Source organism: Moschus berezovskii, chromosome 1 (genome assembly GCF_049115385.1).
Source record: "Moschus berezovskii isolate FMDL1 chromosome 1, NW_MosBer_1.0, whole genome shotgun sequence".
In the NCBI taxonomy this organism is placed as follows: Eukaryota; Metazoa; Chordata; class Mammalia; order Artiodactyla; family Moschidae; genus Moschus; species Moschus berezovskii.
This window is the reverse complement of record NC_142460.1, coordinates 154,194,411-154,201,059: the sequence shown is the minus strand read 5'-3', so window position 1 is coordinate 154,201,059 and position 6,649 is coordinate 154,194,411.

Genomic DNA, 6,649 nt, shown 5'->3' with positions numbered 1-6,649 from the left:
CAGCATAAGAAATGTACATTTCCTATACTTTGACCATCCCTGGTTGTTATCTTTTTCAAAATGTCTGCTTAATGGAAACGTGAAGAAAATGTCATCAAATTTCTATTTTATTTTCATTTCTTTGAGCACCAGTAGGATTGGGCATTTTAAGCTTTTTATTTGTCAGTTTTTATTTCTCAGAAACTGCTTATTCATGCTTATTTTCCTAGCATCTAACGAATCTTTTAATTTTATTTATGGTTTGTATCTGTCAGTTCAGTCGCCCAGTCATGTCCGACTCTTTGCGATCCCATGAATCACAGCATGCCAGGCCTCCCTGTCCATCACCAACTCCTGGAGTTTACCCAAACTCAAGTCTATTGAGTCGGTGATGCCATCCAGCCATCTCATCCTCTGTTGTCCTCTTCTCCTCCTGCCCCCAATCCCTCCCAGCATCAGGGTTTTTTCCAATGAGTCAACTCTTCACGTGAGGTGACTAAAGTATTGGAGCTTCAGCTTCAGCATCAGTCCTTCCAGTGAACACCCAGGACTGATCTCCTTTAGGATGGACTGGTTGGACCTCCTTGCAGCACAAGGGACTCTTCCTTGGACTCTCATACCATTGTCGTGAAGATTAAATGAGCTAATTCATAGAAAGCTCTAGAAACAATTCTGGCACATAGTAGGTATTCTGTCATCAACTTTAATTCATTGGAAATGTATTCTGGACTTAAGAGTGAAATAAGTTTTAGCTTTCATGTTAAGCCAGATGTCCCAATAAAAACCCTATGTCCGGAAGGCAATCTTTTTGTTGACCCCAGAATTCCAGGATGAATTTCCTTCACAGAGCAGTAATCTGGGGGTAAGTTTGCTCCAAAGTGCCCTGTGAACCCTCTCACCCAGAACTTTTCCCCTGGGCCAAGTTCAAGACCTCTGTCACAACAGGTTTCCTAACGGTAGCGGGCCGAGCCAAGTCACACTCAGTAGGACGCCATCTCCCTCTCCAGTCCAGCTTCAGGGCCTCCTGAATTCAGGGCCTCAGTCTTTGCATAAACCCCCTCTTCACTTGGGCCTCAGGGGCCAATGATATCCGTATTTCTCTAACCACACCCCTCCCATGGCCCACTAAGTCTGTTTCGACATGGTCACTAGCTGCCCCCGGCTTGGCCAGCATATGCCCCAGCAGGAGGGGAAGAACTTGCCCTGTGCTGGGGCGTAGTGAGGGGGGTGAGGGGTGTGCTAACCTGGAGCGGGGGTACCCAACCAGGCTCCCTGGCCACTGCTGGATCCTGGATTCAGTCAGGGCCAGATTTCCTCTAATGCTCAGTGTTCATTTCTCTTCCTTGTCATTCACTTCTGCAAGGAAGCTCTTCAGAAGTGACGTGCGTTTTCACTGGGCCAGGGGTATAGTATCGAAGGCAGGGGAAGGAAATGGATTTATTGACACAGATATTTTCTTTTAGGTCAGCAGTCCCTAACCTTTTCAGCACCAGGGACCGATTTTATAGAAGACAATTTTCCCACAGACTGGGGGAGATTTGATGGTTTCCAGATGATTCTCTTAAGGAACATGCAATCTAGATTCCTCGCATGTGCAGTTCACAGTAGGCTTCGTGCTTCTGCGAGAATCTAATGCTGTTGCTGACCTGACAGGAGGCAGCGCTCAGGCGGTACCAGGAGCGACGGGGAGCGGTTAGAAACACAGGTGAAGCTTCACTTACTGGCCCACTGGTCACGGCCTGCTGTTTGGCCTGGTTCCTAACAGACTGTGGATGGTACCAGTCTGTGGCCCCAGGGGTTGGAGCCCCTGTTTTAGGCCAAGAGCTGAAACGCTACTTGTTGAGGGCTTGCTCTGCGCTGGGCAGGGCTGGGTCTGTTGCATGGGATGGGGAACCACTGACCAGACATTTGTGGGAATGATGCCCTGGGGCTGCACAGCAGCCAAGCCCAGAGCTGAGGGCTTCCCTCACCAGGTCTCCCCTCACTCGGTCCCCAGGAGGAGGACACTAAACTCCTCTCAGGAGAGGACTGAGCTTCAGAGATGTTAAACAGCTCTCTCAGTTTTCAGAGGCCAGAGTGGCAAAGCCTGGGCTACAAGGGTGCCCTCCAAGCCAACCCCAAACAGGGGTCTGAGGACACTGCCTCACTAACCATATGGCCTTGGCAAGTTATTCCAGCTCTATAGGTCAGGGTTCCCTCATGTGAAAACCAAACCATATGACTACAGTCCTCTTATGTCATGAAGATTAAGTGTTGATGAACCCACAGAGCTTATATGGTATGTGTCTGGCATGTACAGAGTACGTTCTCGATACTTCCTAGCTGTTGTTCTTGGCATTACCAACATGATGTTTGCAGTAGTAGCAGAACTAAGTGGTATGCGTTATCCCCATTTGAAGGTCCCCTTGCCACCACGCTTGTGTCCCTCTTGTCCACGAGGTGGCGCCATTGCAGAGCATATGGATCCCTTGCCAGCCTTTCTTGGTGGGGTTGGTCCCAAAGGCCTCTGACTGGTCTCCCAGGGTAAGAGTCCTGGGATACCAAGGGTCAGACCCCTCTATCCTGCTCTCACTCCACCCTCTTGGCCTTTCTGCCTTCTAGAACAGCAGCTTGTATCCAGATTCAGGTACACTGTGGGACCCAGGCTCTGGAGCTTAACAAGTGCACCATGCTACTACTGTTGCTGCTGCTGCTAAGTCGCTTCAGTCGTGTCCGACTCTGTGTGACCCCATATACCACAGCCCACCAGGCTCCCCCAGCCCTGGGATTCTCCAGGCAAGAACACTGGAGTGGGTTGCCATTTCCTTCTCCAAGTGAAAGTGAAGTCGCTCAGTCATGTCCGACTCTTCGAGACCCCATGGACTGCAGCCCACTAGGTTCCTCCGTCCATGGGATTTTCCAGGGAAGAGTACTGGAGTGGAGTGCCATCGCCTTCTCCTCTCCCCACTCTAGACCCACTGAATCAGAGACTAGGGTGGGGTCGGTGACCTGTGGTTCACAAGCCCTCCAAGTGATTCAGATGCATTGGGAAGATTGAGATACACTGGCCAGCACTCTCTCCTCTTCTATGGCCGCAGGACTCCTTCTCTCTAGAGCTCCAGTGGGTCTACTTCCTTTTTTAAAAAAAAAATTTTTTCTTGTCATGAAACTTAAAATTTTTTTTTAATTTATTTGGCAGTGCCTGGTCTTAGTTGTGGCATTTGGGATCTTTACTGGCTGTGGGATCTAGTTTCGCAACCAGGGATCGAACCCAGGCCACCTGCATTGGGAGCGCAGAGTCTTAGCCACTGGACCACGAGGGAAGTCCCATAATTCACAACTTCCAAGAGGCTGAACTGCTTTGTCAGTGGTGGTGGTGGTGGTTCGTGTGGTATGCCACCTGACAGGGTTGTGACAGGTATTTTCACTTATGATGGCGCTCAGAGTTGTTGTGGTTTTAGTTTTCAATCTTGATGGAAATGCGAAATGTTTTCTTGACAGTTGGTTAGCAAATAGAACCCTGACTTGTGACAGCCAGTCTCATCAGATTTCACGATCTTTCTTGTTTCCAGCAGCTACACTGTTTTTCTCCTCAAAGGGAGGTTGCAGCGAGGTGGCCTTGTGACAGCATAAAGGGGGAGGAGATACGGGTCTTGCCCTCCCCAGCACCCCCACCATGATGTTATGAGAGCCCCTGCCCTCAAGAAGTGCCAGGTCTGGAAAGGCAGCAGCATGGTACCCAAAGGAACGATTCTGTGCCTCTGATTCTCCCATTCTTTAGAAAGCTTGAAATCTCAAATAGATGATAAAACCTTTTGCAGAAAGTGCGAACCATTTGTTCTTTTCTCTCCAGGTTACCTCTAAGGGACGAATTTCATAGAACTCAGTGTTGCCATCCAAATCCCCCATACATGTGGTGAAAAGGAAGCAATAGACTTATTTCCTGTGAAAATGGACCTGGTGGCATCTTATAAACAAGGCTCTCTTACTGATGCTGGAAGCGCCCAGAAAATAAAAGATTTTTAATATTTTAATTACAGGTAAATGTGTATGTTTCTACAAAAACTTCAATCCAATTCTCATGATTCTGTAAGTAAAAGAGTAGTGATTTGCATGGGCATTCTGGGTGGCTAAGTGGTAAGGAATCTGCCTGAAGTTCAGGAGACAAGGAGACATGAGTTTGATCTCTGGATCAGGAAGATCCCCTGGAGAAGGAAATGTCAATCCACTCAGGTATTCTTGCCTGGGAAATCTCACGGGCAGAGGAGACTGGCAGGCTACAGTCCATGGGGTCGCAAAAGAGTTGGATGCAACTTAACAGCTAACCAACACAACAAACTGGGTTGAATAGTGGCCCAAAAAGAAATATGTCCAAATCCTGAACTCCAGTACCTGTGAAGGTGACTTTATTCGCAATGAAGGTATTTGCAGATGTAATTAAAGATCTAGTGATTAGATTATCCTGGATTTAGGGTGACCCCCAAACTCGCTTCCCAGGTTGCTCAGTGGAGACTCGGGTTTGATCTCTGGGTTGGAAAGATCCCTGAAGAAGGAAATAGCAACCCACTCCAGTGTTCTTGCCTGGGAAATCCCGTGGGGGACTATAGTCCATGAGGGCATAAAGAGTTGGACAGGACTGAGTAACTAAACAGCAGCAGCAGCTAAGTTTAATATCCAGTGTCTCACAAGAAAAAGGAGACAAGATCAAAGACACACAGGGGAGGCCAAGTGAGGACGAAGGCAGAGACTGGAGGATGAAGCTCCAGCTCGAGGAGCACCGAGCTTTGCTGAGAGCATCCAGGATAAACTGTCCTGTCAACACCTTAGTTTCAGACTTCTGGCCTCCAGAACTAGGAGAGGATGGATTTCTGTTGCTCTAAGCCGCCCAGTTTGTGGTAATTCGTTCCATCAGCCCTAGGAAACTAACACATGTGCTACTTTATGGCAATAAATGGCAAAGCCTATGAAGAAAGTGATTTTCTGACAAAGAGTGTATTGCCAAATATGAACCACAGAGAGGTAGAAAACTTGAGGAATTCAGTGACAGTAGAAGAACTTGGAACACTGTTACAGATTTAGCACTTTAAAAGGTACCATGCCAGGGCTTCCCTGGTGACTCAGTGGTAAAGAATCTGCCCGAGACATAGGTTCAATCCCTGATCCAGAAAGATCCCTCATGCTGTGGAGCAACTAAGCCCACGCATGACAGCTACTGAGCCTACTCCCTAGAGCCCATGCTCCACAAGAGAAGCCATTTCAATAAGAAGCCTGCTCACCACAATGAAGAGTAGCCCCCACTTGCTGCAACAAAAACCCAGTGCAACAAACAAAAAGGCACCATGCCAGGACTTTGCTGGTGGCCCAGTGGTTAAGAATCTGCATTGTGATTCAGGGGACTCGGTTTTGATCCCCAGCAGGGCAACCCACTCCAGTATTCTTGCCTGGGAAATCCCATGGACAGAGGAACTTGGCAGGCTATGGTCCATGATGTCACAAAAGAGTTAGTAGGACACGACTTAGAGACTCAACAGCAACAAGGGCTTCCCCAGTAGCTCAGGTGGTAAAGAATCTGCTTGGAGATTTTAATACAGGAGACCAGGGTTCAATCCCTGGGTCAGGAAGACTCCCCTGGAGAAGGGCATGGGAGCCCACTCTAGTATTCTTGCCTGGAGAATTCCACGGACAGAGGATCCTGGCGGGCTACAGTCCATAGCATTGCCAAGAGTCAGACACAACTGAGCAACCCACACACAGGGGAACTGAGATACCACAAACCATGGGGCAACTAATCCCATGCACCGCAACTACTGAGCCCGTGCACTCCAGAGCCTGCGAGCCACAACTTATAGAGAGCCCGCGTGCCTCACCGAACGATCCCACCTGACACGACAAAAATCTCACGTGCTGCAACTAAGACCTGAGGCAACCAAATTAATAATAACAATAATCAGGCACCATGCCAAGACTGTTTAACAGCCAGTTTTTACTTAACTTCCCCCAAAGAAACAATTTCCTTGTTATTCCAACTTTACAAAACTAAGAGAAAAGCCCCTGAGTAATTTCATGAAGCTAGAAATACCCTAGTATCAAAGTCTGGTGAAACAAGTAGAAAAAAATAAATGAGAAATTTCATGTGTGAAAATAGGGGCAAACATTAAAAGATACTAATAAACCCAGCTGAGTATAAAGAGAATACTTATTCCACATAAGGGATATTGAAAACAGAGTTTTGGCAGAACCCCACAGGCCAAGGACAAGGGCAGAGTTGTCTAGCACTTCCTTTCCTTGAGGTGCCAGTCACCCGACCTCTGCCCACCCAAGAGAACCCTCCAGACCATGAGGTTACTTGAGGGGCTGAGGAGGAGGAGTGCAGAGGCGTTTGGAAAGCGAGTGTTATCAGTGAGTATAATCCCCACCACCAACACCTGGCCTTGCACTTCAAGTCAAAGGAGGGACTCCTGCAACCTGAGGGACACAGGACCTGATAAAGACTCAAGGTCAGCAACTGGCTGGAGTTGCCCTTGTCTGACAGCAGATTATTGGTGAGGATTGTCATAAAAAAAGGGCTGCACTTCAGATCTTCAGACCTTCGGCACTGGCCTATGCCTATTTCCTGTGGGCCAGCAGTGGACCCCATGGAAAGAGTGGTATTTAGTAGAGATTCCCCACACTGGGGAGAGCCAGGGACCGA